General features: G+C 50.1%; 1 protein-coding gene across 1 annotated transcript in view; it reads left to right on the top strand.

Moving 5' to 3' along the window:
• gnai2a (guanine nucleotide binding protein (G protein), alpha inhibiting activity polypeptide 2a) overlaps nucleotides 1-21,451 on the top strand; it is a 67,908-nt gene that overhangs the window by 27,876 nt on the left and 18,581 nt on the right. The gene's annotated exons all lie outside the window — the stretch shown is intronic.

Raw genomic sequence — 21,451 nt, 5'->3', positions numbered from 1 at the left:
CACATTACTTCTGTGTACATGTGAAGTGAACATGTTAAACATGAACTGAATAAGTTATACTGTGCTAGACTAACTAGACTATCCAGTATCTCAGATTGCACTTGTTTGAGTGGCGCTTCATCAGATTCTGCTTGTCCACACCTGTGCCCACACATCTGTGACATCACAGCACACTCTAAACTTGTACAGATGCCGCACACAAAATGGATGGCATTGCTATTCATGCCACTGTAACAGCCATATATTCATTCATTAAACACTCAGCTTTCTCAATGTTATGTGTCATAGATAATTTATTTTAAGCATTATTAATCCAGTTTTTTGTGATGGGCTGTGATTAAATGCGTAAGAGGTTAAATCCACTGCTTCACTACACTTCTCCATCTCCCTTCATTTCCTGTGGTTTTTTTTCAAACAGTTGTAATGAAAGGTTGCCTAGCAATGTGACGAGGGATTCACTTCCTGTAGCCTGTGGTTGTGCTTTCTCTGAGGCTGAAGCCTCTCTCTAACTCTCTGAACATTCTTCTGTGTCTGTAGCTAGCCAAATTTATTGATTTCTCAACAAATTTTTTCACAGTTATGCAGATTCCAAGTGAGGATGCATGATGCCAGATCGTTAACTTTGTAAGATCAGTCGGCGTATTGAATGGACGATGAATTCTGGTACTCTTTGCAGTCTTTGCTGCTTCAGCCTAAAAACCGACAAGACAGCAGTGCTTCCTGTTAGTGTGAACCTTACGTTTTTAGCCAGTGGTGTAGTTTCATTTCCTCATCGCTTAACTGCTGTCTGCGCTCCTGACTGGCTGTGGATGTGTGCAGTCCCAGAGGAATTGGAAGAGCAGCATTTTCTGTGGTGATTTCATGTGGGTGTGGCCTGCCTCACCCAGAGCCCTGTCTCTTCGGTACATCTGAGATGGGAGCGCTGTGGTAAAAGCGTTACCAGCCTGCTCCTCTCTTATATTCCTTCCAGACTAATTTTACTCTGGTTCCCGCAACCTCCTAGAAGACCCAGGTCACACACGTACTCATTTGCACAAGCTCATTTCACCATTCTTGGTCTCTTCTGTCCAGTGCTGCCTTCACCTTGGTTGCTGTGACAGATTGGCAGTCGCTATTTCGCCTGTCAGGTCAACCTCCACACAGCTAGTAATACTGGCTGCTGATAGAGCTTCTAGGACTGTTCGCCTTCCCTTTCCCCAACCCCCATCTTTTATACCAGCTACACTGCAAAGACCAGAGTGTAAGCAAATGGTGATGAATCCAGTTATTTCAGCCTATAATATAAAGGGGAAATCATTCTTACTGTATTTACTTAACATCTTCTATCTTGTAGTTCTCTGATATTAATAGTTTAAATAATGTTTTGGTCAGATGAAAAAACCCCCCCCAAATTGATTAATATGCGAATAGGCCAGTTGAGATACCGCTGGCTGAGAAGTACATTTTAGAGACCGTAAATGTACCAGTCTGATGTTCCACAAATAAAGTTGTCATCTAGAAGTCTAACATTCTTTGTCCTTTGAGTGCTCTTTTGCAAGCAGTGGGGACTCACAGGGCTGGAGTAGAATAGTAAGAATAATCGTCATAATCATAATTGTTGCCATAATCATAATAAACAATGTGCGGTGATCCTTCCCCGGTTAACCTGTAATCTGGTGAGAATGGATTGACCCTGACGGGGAGAGCTGGTGGTCATAAGCTGAGATTGTGTGCGCTAACGTAATGAAGAACAGCTTCCGGCTGCTGAAATAAAGCTTCTGTAAATGAAAGGCTGCAGGGTGGGTCTTGCAGAAAACCCTGCAGAGAATATTCTGTGAATAAATAAAGCCCTGGCTTTTCATTTTTGTCTTTAATAAAAACAGACATGTTAAATACCGCAAATTTATGTTAATGTTAAAATCCCTGGAAGAAAAAAAGAAGTCTGTGAGTAGTGTAGCCAGAATGATTAGCAGTATAGCCATAATCGAGGTTTGATCAGTTCAGTTTTTATCGGTTTTTGCGGTTTAGTAACAAAAAAAGGAAACTATTGGGAGAAGTTGAGTCAACATATTTTTAGATTCTGCCATCAAAGTAAATATTTTGTGAGTAGTGCATTTCTTGAGAGTTTTTGTTGGCCACGTCTTTTCTACCCCATACTTATTTATTAGAAGTTTTTGGTTTTTACAAGCAAATTATGATTTAACATTAAACAGAACCATGAGCAGCCTCACATGAAACATTCCTGGTTTAATAGCAGTGCTGGCGTTTGTTCTTGAGAGAGCTCTCGATGGCACAGAGGTCAGCAGCATGTTCTCACCAAAGCTCCGAGCTCTCGCAGTGCTGTTCTGGAAAGTTCCGTCGCCCCCAGTGCATTTATCAGCAGGAGAGCAGGGAGGAGAGCTCCTAAAAGTGCTTCTGGGCGGAGGTCTGAGTGCCGGGTGCCTGGCGCCCCACCTCCGCTCGCCCTCTCCCGGACCTGTCGGCGGACGACGCGGCAGGCCAGCGTTTCGGGGCGCACTCGCCTCCCGCTGTGCGTGAGCCTCTCAGCAAGGTCAGGCAGCGCGAGTGCCACTCCCAGTGCGCCGTAGCCTGCGCCGGTCCAGGTTTTACTGGAATAGGGTGAGCGTCCAGAATAGGAGCCCCCTGCTGGTGGATTCCACTCAGTGCGCTGGTTATGGTAATAAGGGTCACGGCTTAAGCTGCTTTGCATTGTGAGTGCTGTTCACGTCCCTGGTGGCCTCTGCGGCTGTCACACCTGTCAGCCCGTTACATGAACTTACCACCTACTCGGCATAGCGAATAGAGGACAGTTACTTTGCCTATTCTATGTAGGCTGTTGCAAGTGACGGCACTCTGAGACATGAAAAACGGCCATTAGCCCCTTAGCATGGCATATGCCTTTAACTGATTGGGATAATACTGTATTTCTAGAATGCAGTTTGGTGTGCAGAAAGCTAGCTCACAGTTTAGTCCCCCTTGCCTGATCTCGCATGCACACATTTCAAGAAGCGAACCACTGTGCAGTATTGATCTGTTCATTTTTGCGCTGAAAAGTCACGTTTGGTGTCATTTGACCATGTAATCAGATTCGCTGTGTGTGGTAATTAAGTTTACAGTGAAAGGCGTGGGGAGGGGGATGGGTTAGACAACATGGGACTGTTGTACAAGAAAGTGACAGAAACTACACAGGTGTGAGATTGACAAATAGTATTCATGTCCAGGACCTCCCTGCATTGACTTTCTTTGAATAAAATAATTACTTCTGGCTGCTGCATTATGTTTTTGTATGATGTGATGGGGGAGTTATGCTGATTCCAGCTGTGCCACCATTGTGAAGTTCAGCTGTTTAATGTCTGCAGGTCTTGCATCTTTGGCTGGTTGGGACAGTGTACAGCGCGTAACAGAAAAAGTGAAGGTCATGCAATTTTCTTTTGGTAGGTTTGTGTTTGAAGGCTTCATAAGGCTGCCATGAAGATGAAAATGGCTGTGAAGTCTAGTGTGTTTAATTGCTTCTGTGATGGAGATATGTGTGGAAATATTTTACTGTACCTTTTTTGTTGATTACATTAAGTAACCCTTTTTGTGTTTGCCATCTGTTTCCCTTGATAAAAAAACTTGTTTGTGTCTCATGTCGGGGGTAGAGAGATTGAGTTTTATTCTCAGAAGGGGAGTTTGCAATTTCGAGAGGGAGAAGGTCAGCAGCAGAATATTCCAGAACATTTAAGATGTGCTCACAGGGTCACATCCTGGATCGTCGCCTTGGTAGTACCTGATCTTTGAAAGTGGCGTGTCCAAAAAAAGGTGTGAAATTAGAATGGGCGTCGTGCAGTTTCATATGTAACGGTGGTGCTGAGAGTTCTCTGTGGTGTCGGCCCTGAGCGGTCAGGAAGGGCGGGTTTTCAGGGGCTCATTTGCATAGCTCCGGGCCGGCGGCTGAAGGGCGGCAGGCTGACGGACCCCAGGTGTGGCGAGACCGCGTCTGTCCTCCAGAACGCCGGCGGGGTCGGCCTTGGCGACCTCCTGTCTGATCGGCCTTGGCGCTCTCCTGTCTGATTGGCCTTGGCGCTCTCCTCTCTGATCGATGGCCTGTTGGTCTGCACTCGTTCTATTTATGACCAGAGGGGTGGGGGCGGGGGTCTGCTGAGGGAGGATTAAATCTTGGGGATCTGCTTACCTAGGCCTCCTGGGGTTGCCAGGTTGCAAACACCAAGGCATGAGGTAGCAGCAGGACGGTGCTGCACCAGTAGGTCTAGGATCTTATCCCACATAGAAGGAATAGTACAGATTCTGAGAATATGTTAAAAGTGTGAACTCGGTGTAGGACCCTTGAATGTTGGCTGCTGTGTTATTTGCCTGAAGGTTCTTTGTGGCACAATGAAATATTCCAAAGATTCTGTTGGTGTTTGCATTAATAATATAGCTTGAGTGGAACACGTTAGAAAAATATTACATGCCTTGAACTGTTTTAATACTCTTCTGTTTAATACTGTAATAACAGTTGTTTTGGGAGAACGAGGAATGAAATAACAGCCTGAAGTCATTTGTGTATTTCTCCATTCCTCAGTCTGGCACAGAATAGTTTCTGCAGCTCAGAAGTGTCCCTATCCATCTGTGTTTTTGACTTGGAGCAGCATATCTACTTTTGGATCTCTTACAAGTGCTTAGTATGAGGGTATGTGTGAGTTGTGTTGCGTGATGTCATTTTGTGTGTGTGTGTGTGTGTGCGTGTATGGGTGTGTTTGTGTGATTGAGAGATGCATTAATGATGTTGTGGATATGAGAAATGACAGGCAGATGAGATGGTTTGTCCTCAGGATGGGTGGGTGGGTGGTGACGACTGTTCCTGGTGATTGTCGGTCTCTAAAAAGAGAAGCGAGGGCAGAGGCTGGCATGTGGTGGGAGGTGTCATTTGCCCTGGATTACAGAGGCGCATTCTGCCAGGTCTGACATCATGCTCGCCGGGCTGATGCGCCTTTCTGTGCCTCTAGGGGCAGATTGAATCCGATGTTTATCAGGACCTCATTAACGAGCCCGATAGCCAGCCTCTGGCCTTGCTACATGTCCAGCTGCACCGCGTGCGTGCGTGCGTGCGTGTGTGTGTGCGTGAGGCTATAATTAGGCCACACTGCCCTGGCACACAACACACCCCAATCGCTGCTGTAACACGTTATGCTGCTGGTGTTTACAATTTATCGGAAAATAAGGAAAACAGAAAGCGGGTAATATGGATGGATTTACGCATCGTGTTCCCCATCCACCCGAACTGGGGCCAGACGTGCTTCCAGAACCTGGCAGCGTCCTGCCCGTGTGACTGTCGCACCAGCCTTCTCGTGAGTAAGAGGTCCCTGACTCCCCAGTCCATTGAAAGTGGGGGGAGGTGAGAAGAGTGAGTGTTCATGGTGGTAGGCACCCTGAGATCAGCGCATGCTAATGACTTGTGTGCCCACTAGGCCAGAGCCACGTTGTTGGCACTCAAACAGTCCCCTCCTGGGGGCATGTGCTGTCAAGTGTGAGCTAAGCGCCCAGAAGGCTTGTGATTGTTGAGCCACATTAGAAGCGACACAAAGCACCTCGGCCCCTCAGGAGAACTCTGCTTTGAGATGGAATCGCTCCTGGAGCCGAGGCTTGTTTACGCCATGACTGAAAGACTGTGGTAGACTATGCTGTGGTCTGCTGTATTATCATTATAAAACAATATTAAACCTCCTGACAGGACCAATGAGGTTTTGTGTTGACCAATCAGTTGATTCACTGTTTTCTACTGCCGTTTCCCACAGACCTGCTCAGAACAGAGGCAAATGTGGCGTGAAAATGTCATCAATTTGGTGGTGTTGAATAGGGGAGGGGACAGGGTGTGTGTGTGTGTGTGTGTGTGTTACATGTGTGTTTCTGTGTGTGTGTAACTTTGTGTTTGTCGTACATTCAGGTACCGCCCCTCTGGAATTGCAGTAGAGTACATTTTTCCCTCCTGGTGATGGCCTGGGGGTGTGTTGAGCAGAATTGAATGCTCACAGTGTGTGTGTGCGTGAGTGTGTGTGTGAGAGAGTCTGGATTCAGGGGTCCTCTGCAGGACTGCCCCAGCTGCAGCAGGCCTGTGTGTGAGAGAGAGCTAGCCGACTGCAGGTCTGTGTGTGAGAGAGAGCTAGCCGACTGCAGGTCTGTGTGAGGAAGAGCTGGCGGACTGCAGGTCTGTGTGTGAGGAAGAGCTAGCGGACTGCAGGTCTGTGTGTGAGGAAGAGCAGGAAGGCTGCAGGTCTGTGTGCTCTGGGATGTGGGGACTGCAGGTCTGTGTGTGAGAGAGAGCTGGTGGACTGCAGGTCTGTGTGCTCTGGGATGAGGGGACTGCAGGTCTGTGTGCTCTGGGATGTGGGGGCTGCAGGTCTGTTTGCTCTGGGATGTGAGGACTGCAGGTCTGTGTGCTCTGGGATGTGGGGACTGCAGGTCTGTGTGCTGGGAGGGGGACTGCAGGTCTGTGTGCTCTGGGATGTGGGTGCTGCAGGTCTGTGTGCTGGGATGTGGGGACCGCAGGTCTGTGTGCTCTGGGATGTGGGGACTGCAGGTCTGTGTGCTCTGGGATGTGTGGACTGCAGGTCTGTGTGTGAGGGATGTGGGGACTGCAGGTCTGTGTGCTCTGGGATGTGGGGGCTGCAGGTCTGTGTGCTCTGGGATGTGGGGACTGCAGGTCTGTGTGCTCTGGGATGTGGGATGCAGGTCTGTGTGCTTGGGATGTGGGGACTGCAGGTCTGTGTGCTCTGGGATGTGGGGACTGCAGGTCTGTGTGCTCTGGGATGTGGGGACTGCAGGTCTGTGTGCTCTGGGATGTGGGGACTGCAGGTCTGTGTGCTCTGGGATGTGGGGACTGCAGGTCTGTGTGCTCTGGGATGTGAGGACTGCAGGTCTGTGTGTGAGGGAGAGCTGGTGGACTGCAGGTCTGTGTGCTCTGGGATGTGAGGACTGCAGGTCTGTGTGCTCTGGGATGTGGGGACTGCAGGTCTGTGTGCTCTGGGATGTGGGGATGCAGGTCTGTGTGCTCTGGGATGTGGGGACTGCAGGTCTGTGTGCTCTGGGATGTGGGGACTGCAGGTCTGTGTGCTCTGGGATGTGGGGGCTGCAGGTCTGTGTGCTGTGGGATGTGGGGACTGCAGGTCTGTGTGCTCTGGGATGTGGGGACCGCAGGTCTGTGTGCTCTGGGATGTGGGGACTGCTGCAGAGCCATTCATCACGCTCTGTGCCTCTGAAATGGGAGCTCCAGATGACCTGTGACAGAAGCTTTAACTGTCCCTCCCTCCATAGCCCAGGTGTGGGCTGCTCTCTGTCTCTCTCTCACCCTCGCTTTCCCAGGTTATCAGTCACAAGGGTGTCTTTCGGAGATGGCCGTGGAGTCGTTTACAGACCCTTGTGGGGTCATTTGGAGGCAATCTCGGTGCATTTCGGAAACGGTGGAGATTGCCACCATAAAATCTCTCCTCAGGATATTCCTTTGCTCTCACTGCCTGTTGCTTCCTGTTATCACATTAAATCCTTTTCAGGTGCAGCCAACCATTAGGTTCTCTTTCTTTTTCCTTTTTTCAAAGTAGGTCTTCAGTGAACTGTATTTAGCAGTCACCCAGATTACATTTTTTTTTTTTACATGTAATCCGTTTGTACAGCAGGATATTTTACTGGAACAATACAGGTTAAGTGTATTGCAGTACAGGTCTCCGTTGTTAGATGTCGCCTTTGCAGTAAAATTCCCCGTGTTAATTCAACTCTGGACTCATTTACACTCTGTAAGAATTCATTTAACACTGGACACCTTACTGTGTACGTGATCCACTGCACTTATCGAATATAAAAAAAATAATAATCGCCTGGCCGCCCGTACTGGCACTGAATGATTACAGCGGCTGCTGTGGTAAAGTGCAGACATTTTGTCAGCATCAGTTACAGGCTGTGTCCATCTACCGTTGTCAGCTCTGGCTCGCAGGGGAAGGAGTAAATACTTGGCCGTGATTAAGACGCTTCGTTCTGGGGACGGCTGATGTGGTCCGACGGCTCGGCCTGGAGGTGGGCGTGGTGTCCTGTCTGAAGGACAGGGTGTGGCTCGGCGGGTTGCCCGTCCTGCAGGGGGCCGTGTGCGTGCAGGCCTGCACAGTGAACGAACAGCCCTGCCGCTGTCTCCAGTGCAGTGCGTTCCACCTGCAGCAGCTCCAGCCCTCCTGGGAGAGCCCGGCTGCACAGTTAATTAGGACAGCCCGTAACGAGGCTCTGTTGTGTGCAGCTGAGGGGCGTGGCCCGCCCCGCCCCGCCCTCCTCCTGCTCTTCTGCAGTCCTGCGTCTTTGCTTTATTCCACTGGGGAACACTCTGAGCTGCTTGTTACCTTGTATGAAATGTGCTCCATGAATACATTTTCATATTCTTCTGGTTATTGGTATTACTCTCCTGCTTTACCTGATGCAAGTGCCATTGCTTTGCTCGCCCAACCCCGTGTTGGGTTTTCCCAGTGAGAGAGGCAGGTGCTTAATAGATATTACCTCGTTCACATTGTCCCCACTGATGATTTCATTAGAGAAACATATTTTCCACTAATTACACTAACAGGTCCACAGGGGTGACTTCCGTAGGATAGAGGCTGTGGCTCTGTGGCTCTGTGCCTCTGTGGGGCTCTGTGGGGTTGTGGCTCTGTGGGGCTCCGTGTGGCTCTGTGGGGTTGTGGCTCTGTGGGGCTCTGTGTGGCTCTGGGGTTGTGGCTCTGTTTGGCTCTGTGGTTCTGTGGGGTTGTGGGGTGTCTGCCGGCTTAATGGAAGAACAGCACACTGAGATGGAGGCTTAGGAACAGCACCTGGTGTTCCTGCAGGATTACAAGGTGTGCTGTCTTTAAGAGCGTTGAAGGACTGCAGTGTTGTCCTCCTCCTCCTGTGTGTGCATGCGTGCGTGCGATCATACTGCCTAGCATGCAGTCATAACCTACGCTGACTAATGCTGTGAATCACCCCCTTTCACACACACACCTCCACCAATACTCACACATGTACACCATCCCTCACATGCCCTGGTAACATCAACTTCAATCGCTCACTCGCACATTCACAGAAATGCAAAAATCACAGTATGTATAGTTAATAAATGTACTGAGGGTTGATGCAGTATTAGAGTGAACTGCATTGTGAACCCTGACTCCCCATCTTTGCCATTTGTGTGGATGAAGTGCACCTATCCTACCCCTGGAATCATCTCTCACTCATGGAGTGAGACTCCACATATTCACAAAAGAGGGACCTCTCTCTCTCTCTCTCTCTCTCTCTCTCTCACTCTGTTTATGCACTTTATCAAGTCAAACTGCTTGGATCTGGCGTAGGTCAAAACGCGTCCAGGAGCACATGACTAATGCAGAGAACAGATGAAAACAAAAGCGGGCTGTCAGGGCGCATCAGAGAGCAGCATCTCTCCGTCCAGACCCCCCCCCCCCTCCCCCCGCCCCCGACCTTTGTGCTCAGGCACACTGAAAACGCTCCGCTCCGTTCTGAGCGCAGGGGAGCTGTCTGAACGCGTTAGCCCCCCGACACTGAAACATTTCTGCGTGCGCGAAGTGGCCCCCTCCTCTAAAACAGGCGCAAATTACTGCGGGGAGAGAACAGGCTCTTTCTCAAGCACATGGTTAGGGGATTCAGAAGACAAACAGTAGATCTCTCTTCCCCCCTGTCTCCCCTCTCCACCCCCTCCGCTCTGTGTCCTGGTTTGTGCGTACTGGTCCCAGTGTTGTCAGTGACTGGACGCAGCACACCTTCATAGTTTGCCCTTGGAACTGGAGACATATTGATTTATAGCTCCTTTCTCTGTTTTCTTTTGAGGGCTTTTTGGTCTTGGGTTGTCCAAGTCGAAACTTGAACCTTCCACAGGTCCCCCTTTTCTTCCTGTCCCCCCCTTCCCTCTCTCTCTCTGTTCCTCTCTCTTGTTCTTCCCCTATCACGCTCATCCTCTGTCTGCTTTCTTTGACCCACTCACTCCTGCATTGCTCTTCCTCTGTACAGAAGCACCTGCTGGGCCAGGTACCATAGTTACCCTAGACCAGTTACTATAGCACCATGGAGGTTAGGCCAGTGCCCTGACCTTAATTTTACCATGGAGATGGTAATTGCTTACAAATTGGGATGCTCCTCCCCTTTTATGGCACGCCCTTACAGTAGATGTGCGTACTTGCGTGTGCGTGTGGAATACTTGCATCGGTTTACTTACTCCTTCTCTCAGTCTCTCGGTGGCTGGAGATTGAGGTCATAAATCATGCTCGTAGAGTGCTGGTACCACACCCCCACCTCCAGCTGCTCCAGGCCCTGTGAGGCTGCAGAACGGACACGCTGGGTTTCCCTCCAGAGTAACGCAGCCTGTTTGTGTCCTGCGGGAAGCTGTGGAAGCGAGAGCTGCTGTTGTTTGGGTGAGAAGGCGGTGTTAGTGCTACTTCAATTACAGGCGAGACCTGCCTGAACAAAGGCATGCTGGTAGCACAGTCTCCTGAAAGACCCGCTATCTCGCACTGACCGCCAACTCTGCCCTTTATGATGGAGCCCCCCACCCCGCCTGCTGCCCACACACCCCACACACCCCCCCTCGTGGGCTTTTACAGTGGCCTACCAGAACAGGCTAATCGGACCGCATTTGTGTGAGTGCATGTTTTCATTGTTCCATTTTGTATAACAGTGTTCCATTTTGTATAAATGCACCTGTCTGTTTTCATACATCAGGATGTTGTTGGCCATGATGTAAAACAAATTTAGAAAGGATATTTATAAAGTATAAAGTGAAGGATGTGTCATGCTAGCACTGCGTGTTTAAAAAGCTGTAAGTAAATTTTGCACTCTCACAGTCAATTCTTCTGGGGTTTGGCGCTGTTGGAGGAAATTCTCCTGAGCTGTCAGAAACACGGACATTACATTCCAGTTTCGGTGGCAGCGATCTGTGAATCCTGGATATTGCATCCGCGGCTGTTTCAAAGGAAAGATCAAACCGCCGCCAGCCGCCATCTTACCTCCACCATCCTTCTGTCTACGCTGATGACATGTGCAAGATTTAGGCAGGCGGTGTTACAATAAAGCAAGGAGGCAGACCTGAATAATTCAATGGCTGCCAGCCTGTTTTGCTAGAATACTTCATCCAAGTGTAGAAACGCCGTTAACCTTTCTTTATGGGTGACTGGTGCAATTTAACTTTCTTAAAGTTGTCACTTTACGGCAGAGTTGGAAATATCTGCATGAAATTACAGTATGCTGTGTGCCTTTATACAGAATCTAATATGGAGCCCTTATACTGCTTTGCAGGTAGCATCTATGTATGTTTCTGCGGGAAATCCTGACTCTGATTCGCTGGTAGGAGGAAGGTACGCCAAATAAAATATTTAAGATACCAGCAGAGGATAGAGCAGGCCTGAAATGGAAAGCGTGACTTGTTTGTTCACGATAACGAGGTGGTCAAAGCCGATGGCATCTGTTGGCTTTGACGAAAGCAGCAGACGAGAAGCGGAAGTGGGATTTTGTCCAGGATGAAGAGTTAGCCCGCGCTCTCGATGCTAGCCGCTGCTGTGCTGTGTTCCAGAGGAAAGATCCCCAGAATCACGGCAGCTCAGCACCTTCCTGTTCTCACTGCCCGGACCTCCTCTCCCGGCCTCCACGGCCCTGAATTATTCATACAGGGAGTTTGTACGTTTCTCTGCTTCTGTGGGACGCACACCCGCAGTACCTGCTATAACCTACATCCACTCTGCGACCTTTAGGTACGAGGTCTTTAACGCTCCGTAATCTTACCCTGATAATCAGAAATGACATTAAATTCACTGCGACACCACTGATGCTCTGATCTTTGCTTTTGCATTGGAGCTATTTATTTAGCACTGATAGCTGTAGCCTTTTGTCATTCTGATACACCCCCCACCCCCAGTTTGGAACAGCCAATCACGGTCACACTGGGATGCTCATCACAGCTTCTGTTCCCACACTGGGGGAAGAGAGCAGACTAGCCTGCTGTCCCTCAAAGCTCGTGATCTCACCACCAGTTTTCATAGGGCAATCAACAGATTGACGTATGAGAACGCAGAATCAGCTCGAGGGAAATTGCAGGTGCCCACTCAGCTACAGCGATGAGACATCGGCATCCCGGCTGACTGAAACCCTCCCTCCCTGGGCAGTGCTAGAGCGGACTGTGCATCAACCCACGGGACTGCCAGCCGCAGTCTCTCCAGTGCCCAGTTTAACACTGCCACCATCTCTGCAGGCTGCATCACTGACGCCAGAGTAGCAGTATTTCACGGGAGCGATTGGGCACCAACGCTAACACTGCAGCAGGAACACTGGCGCTGCAGGATTTTGCGCAGGCCCAGCTGCGCTCTCCTGCGTGCTGCCCCTGCGGTATTCCTGTCGCACAGCCCAGCGGGCTCGCTGTCAGTCATTAAGTGTGCTGCGGGAGGCACGTGACTCACTGGTTAAATGACAGCGCTGTCACTCCCGCTCGCTCGACTGCATCGAGCTGCTCCTTTATTCAGAGACTCAGGATGTGGTTCTGCTTCGTGCGTCATCAAACTCCCATTCACAGAATCCTGTAGTTTTCTGAACGTCAGGGGCGATGTTCTCACACACACACACACACACACGCACAAACACACACACACACACAGTACTACAGGACAAAGAGAATGTTAGGTATCAAGAGATATCGCAACGGAAATGCAGCTGGCTTTGTTCACTGTGGCCTTGGGTTGAGAACTCACATCCCCGGCCATAGCTCCAGCCAGAGGGGCTGCTGCCGTTCAGTGAAATGGCGAAGGCCGGTAGCCACGCGGTCGCTACTGCGCTGTGCTGCAGGCTAAAACCATTGGATTGATTACACTGAGGAATGTGCCAGTGGGAAAGGCTGGCCGGCCTCTGAGATTAGGCAGAGTGAGTGCTGGAGATCACTTTAAGCTCTCGACAAACATTAGCGCTGTGCCGCCGCACTGACAATGAGGGGATTAATCCTCTCTTGTGTAAACGGGAGGAAATTGCTCTGCTCTCTGTGTTGTGGAGGAGGCGGTGAAAAGATGGAGTTTTCCTGGTTTCACGGCATTAACGCGAGGGATGGGCAACACGCAGCACATCACTGTGGTAAAAGACACTCTCTCCCTTTCTCTCTTTTCCTTTACTCTCCTCTTTCCCTCTCATCCTTCACTCCCTTCTCTTCCCTTCCCTCTTTGCCCTCTCTCTTACTTGCTTCCCTCTCTCCCCCTGCCAGTGTGGCCATGTGGCAAGAATAAAGAATGGCCTATTTTGCTAATGGTTTGAGGGAGAGGTGCAGGGTGAATGGGCAATGGGTTCCGATGCCATCGCTCCAGTGTAAATGACGGCCGACGGAATGAGCCGGTCCTGTGCCAGCGCAGTCCACACAGTGCCGCTTTGTGATTGGCTCGTTAATCCCGGCCGCCGTCTTTCCCCTTACAACCGTGCTGATAGCAACCGCTGCATTCACGCCGAAGCCTCTGCTACTGTTAACGACCAAGCGATAAAAGCCATTAATGCCCGCAGAGGGGTCAGGTGCTGAGGAGGTACTGAAGGAGAGGAGGTAATGGTGTACATCAGCCCTCTATAAATAAACTCATTAGGAAAGGAAGCAGTTTGTGGCCCAGACTGTGGGGTGTGGTGTGTTGGCATAAGGAGCTGTATGTGCAGAAGGGCCGGTGTTTCCAGTCCATTCTCTGCAGAATGAGATTTCCTCATTACCCACAGCAGATGGAGGGTGCACGGCTGGAGTGGTTTCGCCGAGTGAATTATCTTGTCCAAAGGACGATTAAATATCTGAAACTGACAGACGCAGAGGTGTCGCGCAGTCGTGAGACGTCTTTCCACCTGCTCCGATTCCTTTGCGGGGGTCGTTGGGATGGAGTGGGCGGCAGAAAGCAGGAGGCAGGACCCCTCCATCATCGAAAAGTCCTAGGGGTGCCACGTGGCTGTGCGAGTCCTCATTTCAGAACATTTGGGTGGTCACGTCAAGACTCTTTCTGAGGGCCACGTTCTCCCCGTGGGGTCCTGATATCTGAAGGGGAGATGTGTCCATGCAAAACAAGCACGCACTGCTAGCTTTAGTTCTCATTGTTTGGCTTTAGTGTGGCATTCTTGCTGCATTAAGTTTATATTGTTTGCCATTAGTACCACTTCATCGTTGCTTTTGTGGCTTTGCATTGACTGGAGGATATCGGTTTAGGCCGGCTGACGCTGTAAACAATTTAATGATTTATTTTTGGTCATGCTTTGCTTCCTAAAATGAATCTCCTTCAGAAACAGGCTTGAGAAACCTTCAGGTCACATTGGCTTGCTACACCCATTAATTGTTTTTGCGTCATTAATCTAAGTTAGTTAGTAAAAAAAAAAAAAAGAAAAACCACTGAAAAACCCAGGAGAAGCATTTGTATGGGTCACTGAATCCGCCCTCTGAAGGATATGCACTGGGTACGTGTGCAGCATGTTCAAATAAGTATCATTTCAGGGTTCCATTTCACATCATTTCTGTTTTTTCTGGTTAAAGGGTAAAACGTCATAAATGTTACTTATGTGGTCTAAATAAGAGGAATCAAAGTTGAGGATGTTTGTGGTTGGTCCTGAGCTAGCCTGCTCACACTGACCCTCCTACGGTTCACATACCATGCGTAAAAAAAGCCATTGATTTGTTTACTTTGATGGCTGATGGTTTGCTGCTCTCTGACCCGGACTGTTCATTTATGTCAGTCCCACATTAATTTTGTTTTGTTCTTTGTGTGGTCTGTTCCATTGTCCTGTGTACTAAGTTGCTTAGTGATAATAGACGTATCTTCTGTTATACAATAATAAAGGGGCCGTCCCTGGGTGACGATGTTTGTTAATCAACCTGGGTTTTTTAATTTTTATAAACGGTATGGAGTCAGGTTCACATCTGGATCTGCAAATAGATTGTTTTTTCATGGAGCCCCAGAGGGATCAATTATTCCTTCCTCATTAGCTATTAGATATTTGTGCTGTTACCTGTAGCTACTGGAGACACAGTCGCCTGCTCTCCTGGTTCCCTCGTTCTCATTTATTTGCCCGTATATCAGACGCAGTATTTTATTTTCCCTGAGGTCACACAGGTAGCGAGGGTATTTCACTACACATTTACATTTTAGACATTTATTAGACATCCTTATTCAGAGCGGTGTAGACAGCTTGCTTTCTTCTCGCATGCAATCGATCTATGCGACTGGAAATCTTTGCTGAAGAAATTCAGGGGACAACATCCAGGGTGGTATATCAGTGGGAACCTAGGAACCTAGGAATCAAACCTGCAACCTTGGAGTTGCAAGACCCATTACCTAACCGCTGTGCTACACTTCTGCCCTTATAAGTGTAATGCTCAGTACTTTTCCATGGTGTCTGGACCATGGCCAGAATCACATTGGTTCAGCTCCTGAGTCATTGGGAAAAGCCCATTGCACAACACACTGCCTGACCGATTGAAAACTCTCCATTATCCAACGCACAGATTGCCCAGAGAAAGGCATTTACTCTTTCTCCACTCCTCTCACTTCTGGCTCTTTTTAATGCACACGCGCACACACACACACACACACACGCACACAGACACACACACACACGCACACAGACACACAAACACACACACACACAGCAGGGAAGGCAGGCCTCTCTGTTTCAGTGCTGGGGGCAGCTGAGGCCAGCCATGTTTTTATTTTATGGGAGGCGAGACGGAGAGGGGCGGAGTCCGGCTCAGGTCACGGTTCGCCTCTCGTCGCTCACGTCGCCGCGTTCCGGTGCCGCGGGCGCGGCGGGCCGCGTGCGTTCGCTTCCTCATGGCGCCATGCCAGCCTCACCCCCGCCAGCCACCTCTGCCCACGCCACAGTGAGCCCCTTTGATCAAGAGAGCGGTTTCATGGCCTGTCCGTTCGGTCGGATTCGGGGGGGCGTCTGCAGCTGGCCTGGCTCACCACACCGCACCCCTGCACCCCACACTTACCCCCTTTCCTCCCATGCCCTTGTGTTTAATCAATGAGAGAGCGGGAGTCTCAAACAATCGCTCTCATCTCATTGGGGCACAGTACGGGAGAGGAAATAACCTTCCTTCCTTCACCTCTGTTCTCTTTAGCAAGGGCTGCTCGCTCACCGTGGCACCACGGTAAAGCAAACGATCCAGGCCCCTTAACCACCTCCTGGTTTCCAGTTGCTAGGCACCATAGGATACATTTGTTTTCTCAGTATTCCAGGAATATCTGGGGTTTCGCAAACAGAGCGCGACCCCTGTTTCTGTGTTTCTGCCCTTGTGCTTTTTTCCCTGCGTGTTCTCGGAAGCCGTGGCTCTGTGGTAAACAAGCCCGTGTAGTCGTGAGCGTCCGCAGGGAGCACACGCACGCACTGCTGTGAGAGCTCTCCGTGTGCCTCGGGACCCTCCAGAGCCCCGGGGCCCTGCAGGCTTCGGGCATCTGCCGAGCGAGCCCCTCCCCACTGAAGCCAGAGTGCCCTGCTGGCTCGCAGTCTAGGCCTGTGCTCCAGACCCGGGCTGGTCTGCCGTAAGGTACTGGGTCAGTCCAGAAGCAAAGCCCCATCGTTTCCATTTCCCAAAAACTGGACAGATGCAGCATAGAGCAAAGGTACCACTCTTTAGAGGAAGGAGAAAGTTAAATCTATAGAGCTACCAAACGGTTTGTGTTGTGCTCAGTAAATGCTAAAATACCCAGAGACCACTGCGTGTTGTTGACCTACGTTGTTTGTGTTTACATTTAAAAGCATTTGCTTAACAAAGAACTCAAGGATCTGGTCCACCTCAGTCTCTTCTTTCACCTTAAATGTTGACTTTGGCCTTCATTTCCCTGCTGCAACCCTGCCATTTTTTTTAAAATGGCATCTCTATCATGTATCAGTATCAAAGCAGCTCTGCCTTTTCCAGACATGAAACGGCCCTAACCGTTCTTTCTGAAATGAAACAGCCCTGCCCTGTTTCAGTTAATGAAGTGGCAGCCCTAACCTGGCCCTGTTTTAGTAACGAAGCAGTCCTACCACGTTTTAGTTATGAAGCAGTTAAGTGAGCACCCAAACCCCCCCCCACCCCACCCCATGCTGCAGAGTCCTGGCAGCGCGGGGAGATCGTTACCCAGAGTTCCCCAGTGCACGCGCTGTAATTAAAAACAGGAGCCGTGAGGTTGTTTAGAGAAGATGAACAGCCGTCTGTCGTTCGGTGCGATCTCCGGAGGATTATTGGCGGAGGGACGTTAAACTTTAATCTCCGACTGAATTACCAGCCAGTTTTTTCTAATTAATTTGCTTTAATGGTTATCGTGGGCTGTAGTGTCTCCATTATAGCAAAAGTGAATTTAGATAATACAATTTGTCCTTTTGGCTTGGCAAAGGACCCACAGTTAATGCTCAATCGGCGTTCTTCCTCTGCCAGCGGCTCCAAAACAGCAGCCTGCCGTCCTGAAACGATGGGCTGCGTCAGTGTTAATGCACACTTCATTTTATTGCTTTTTTTGCTGCTGCAGTGTTTAATGATCGCAGTGCCTTGGATGCGCTGCCTTTGTCAGTGCTGATAAAAGTAATGCCTCCGTTCCAAGACACCCCTCCTCCCTGTTACTAATGATTGACGATACGCTGTTTTTTTAAAGTCCAGGTTTCGGTGTCTGTTGGCCAGCTGTGCGTTGGCGCTGGACCGTTTACCTACCTCTGCCAGCAGCTGGCTAAGGTCCCCCCCACCCCGCATTCACAGCCTCTTCCAAATGAAAGTCATGGACAGAATATTACGCCTTCCACTGTGCGCCTACGCTATGCGGGGGGTAGTGCTGTACGGACTGTATTCAGCCTGACTTTCAGAATCTAGTGTGGGTCACTGGCAGGAAATTGAAGACCTGGATCGGATGGGCAAATGGCAAGACTGGTTCTCCTCTTCCTCTTGCCTGCTCCTGCGGGGGAGACTGTGCTGGCGGTGAAGATGGTACGCAACGCGCCGGTCGCTGCACCACGCGTGCGCGGCTTCTCCTGAGGCAATCGGGCGTGAAGCATTTAAACCAATCGGGAGGAAACAGGAAGTGCGATGTGGGTCTTGTGAGCAGACCTTTTCTGACTAATATACTGGCACTGTTCCTCCATGACCATGCAGCTGATCCGTTTCCCGATACGTGCAAACCGGTTGGCCCTTATCGGAGTGCTTATTGGAATTTTTGGCCTGTGTGTGCACCTGTACGTGTGCCTGTGTGTTCGCACGTGTATACGTGCATCTGGGTGTGTGCCTGCACCTGTGTGTGTGTGTGTGTGTGTGTGTGCGTGCGTGCGTGTGTACACCCAGTGACCTGGAAAGCACCACTAGAGTGAGGAAGAAAACACTAGAGTCTGCTCAGCTGTCAGCATAGTTAGCACTAGCAAGTAAATGCCCTCTAATTCAAGGTTGCACCTGTGAAGGACAAGGTTTTCCCAATTGGAGAGCTGCATCCGTTGTTGCTCAATTTCCACGCTTCCACGCTGAGGAAGTAAACTTTTTTCTTTGTCAAATGTCATATGACTGCTGAAGCAAGTACTTTGCTGGAGAAGCAAGTCCCATGATTCCTAGCGAGATCACACTAGCCAGCCACAAGACAAGCGGTCGTCCTGTGAGCAGCCACAAGAGGACAAGCAGTGAGCTAATTACTTCTGCTTTCCTGCTGCTGTTCTGTTTTGTAACGGAGCAGTCACTGCCGAATTAGGGTTTGTGAATGGAGGGATCTCCAAGACTGTGCTGGTGCTGGCGTTCACCACATGCTCTGATGCTGGACTTGTACCATGTGACCCTGAACGAGCGTGCTCAGTGCGGAGGCCAGCCGAAAGTGGGAACGCGCTGGTGTCCCCTGCGTGGGACGCGATTGGGCAGGGTTCGGGGAGGAAGCCACTGCTTCGGCGGGTCCCGTTATGGGATGTGCTTCGTGCGCAGGGGAGCACGCGGACAGCTCCGGACCAAAGTCCGCCCCGCGCGTGACCGCTGCTTTATGAGCGTGACATTACAGCGGCGCCGGCCTGTGAGCGGCTCCTGAGTAATGGAAGCATTCCTACCCGCCCAGGGCTGAATGCACAAGGTGTGGCTCAAATCACTGTCCCGCGCAAAAGCAAGGGCACAGCGGAGGACTTTCAGACCCAGTCACTGTCAGGTCCGTGGCGTGAGGAGCCAGACAGGCAGGGACGGGGGTACGGGGTGCTGATGTTTCCCTAATGGTTCCCACAGCGTGCTGTAATCAGCAGAAGCCCTTCATCCCTGCATACTGAACGCTCACTGTGTCAGAGTGCAGCAGGAGAGACAGTCCAATCAGAGCAGTTCACTGCAAACTCTCCCCCTATTGCCCTCGCCTTATTGGTTATTGACAGAGGGCAGCAATAAACATGCCCTTTGGAGTCTTCTGACTGAAGATTATACGCGCCGATACGGGGAAGGCCCATTGTAGCGGCTGCAGAGTTTATAGCAGGACCGGCTGCCAAAGACAATGGAGCAGCATGAGGGGGCTATTCACTCACTCTTGTGTGTGCCCTCAGCCTGAGCCTGAGCCTTCCTGTTTTTAAGTGTGGGGAGTGCTGGGAGGTAGAGGCGCTGTTTACAGGAGGCTGAAGCCTCAGCTCATTTCCTCTGTGAGAGCAGAAAGCACAGACACACTGCCAAAAGGTTTTACAGACCTGAGCTGCGAGTTTAACAACAACACACACACACACACACTTGTTAAAACAGTGTGAAAATGCCAGCATTGGCACGTATTCCATCGCATTGTGAGCTGAGAGGAATGAGATGGTGCCTATTTTGGATGGTGGAAAATGCGTGCTGTCTGATAGCATGTAGGAGCCAGTGACTGTTTCACAGCATTAAGAGGTCTTGGGTGAGGACACCTTGTTTCATATTAAATCTTGGGCCTGCTCAGAGTGGGTCCGCTGTGAGTGCTTGGCTCTTTTCTTGCTTTAAGCCGCTGCTGTTTTTGTGTGCAAATGCAATATTTCTGCTGGTTAACCCATGCGGTTTGCTTCCCCCTCCACCGGACGCGGGTAGGCAGAGTGTGATTGGTTTAGGCCGCAGTGTGATGGCGTGGTGGAGCAGGGGCCAATCAGAGATGAGGAGTGGGAGGAAGACCCGCAAGACCTGCTTAATCCCTGTTCCCATGAGCGTCGGTACACTGTCCAGAGACCAAAATCAGATGCTGTCAGCCATCGAACACGCACATGCATGTACACACACACACACACACACACACACTCCAACGCGTGCACACAAATACAGTAACAGACAGATGCACGCACACGCCTCGTTTCCTCTCTTTGCTCCCAGAGCCGCCCTGATGCTCAACACCTTCAAGAATCGAAATCGGCAATTAAGTCTCTGTCTTCATTTCCATTTTGAAACGGAAGAAACCCTGCCGCTTTGCCTTTTCTGTGAGGACCTCCCTCCGGACTCTCTCAGCACGGTTTTGGACAGGAGCTCTGCTCGCCCATCTGTTTATCGCCTTTGCCCTAAATTTCTGACTCCCCGAGAGGAACAGAGTGACCCAGAGATCTCTGGTGAATCTATGTCCCTCTCTGTCTCACTCCTTCATTCTCTCTCTGCCCGTTTCTGTTCATGCGTTTCTTTTCACCGGTCGGTACCGTTACGATTGGATCACATCTCCAAGCACGCACAGGAAGCCAGAGGCTCCTGTGAAAGAGAGCAGTGTGGCCGAGTGAAGTTCTGCACGTGCTCAGTGCTTGCGGAGTCAGTGGGGTTGTGTTCAGTGCACAGCCTTCATTAGCACAAAGGGAAATGATGTGGGAGCGAGTGGGATCTTATTAGACTGGGAACAGTCTCCGTGCTGGGCCACTTGGGCATAAACCTGATAAAATGCGAAACCTGTTTATTGATTCATACATCACTGTGAGCTGGGAAGGGTTTCACATGTTTAAGTGTTCATGGGAACTGCATTTACGTGTTAAGTGCCGGTGTGCATTAGGATATTTACTGTAACGGGTCTGGTCACAAGCCGTTAGTGCTAGCCTGAACACAACCCCAAGAAGCCTTGTTGGTTTTCCTCTGTCACATCAAGGTTCTGCGGTTACTGCACTGTTAATGGCTGTTCAAACAGATAAGATTAGCCTTTTGATGTCACCGGAGGTCTGGCAACACACAGTGAACCAGGGAGTGCTGGGTCACATGACCGCTGGGGTGTGGTGAATCAGAGTGTGCGTGGGCTTAAAAGGAGTGAAAGGGTGTTGTTGGGGAGGAGGTTGACTGTGGTGGGGTGGATAAAACCACACTCTTTCCATACATGGCTACATTCAGAAGGCGGGGGCATAACGTGAAGTGTTGGTGGTGTATGTTGGGGATGATGACAGATGAAGTCTTGACTGCCCCAGGCTTTTAAAAACAAACCTCTGTGTTATTAGGGAAATGGAAGATCCACTTGTGAAGGCAATGGAACATTTTCATTATGAGCTAGCAATGATAATAAACAAGTCTGTCCCAGTGTGACAGTGGAGGAAG

The sequence above is a fragment of the Anguilla rostrata genome, chromosome 13 (assembly GCF_018555375.3).
Source record: "Anguilla rostrata isolate EN2019 chromosome 13, ASM1855537v3, whole genome shotgun sequence".
In the NCBI taxonomy this organism is placed as follows: Eukaryota; Metazoa; Chordata; class Actinopteri; order Anguilliformes; family Anguillidae; genus Anguilla; species Anguilla rostrata.
This window is presented reverse-complemented; position numbering and strand designations above follow the sequence as displayed.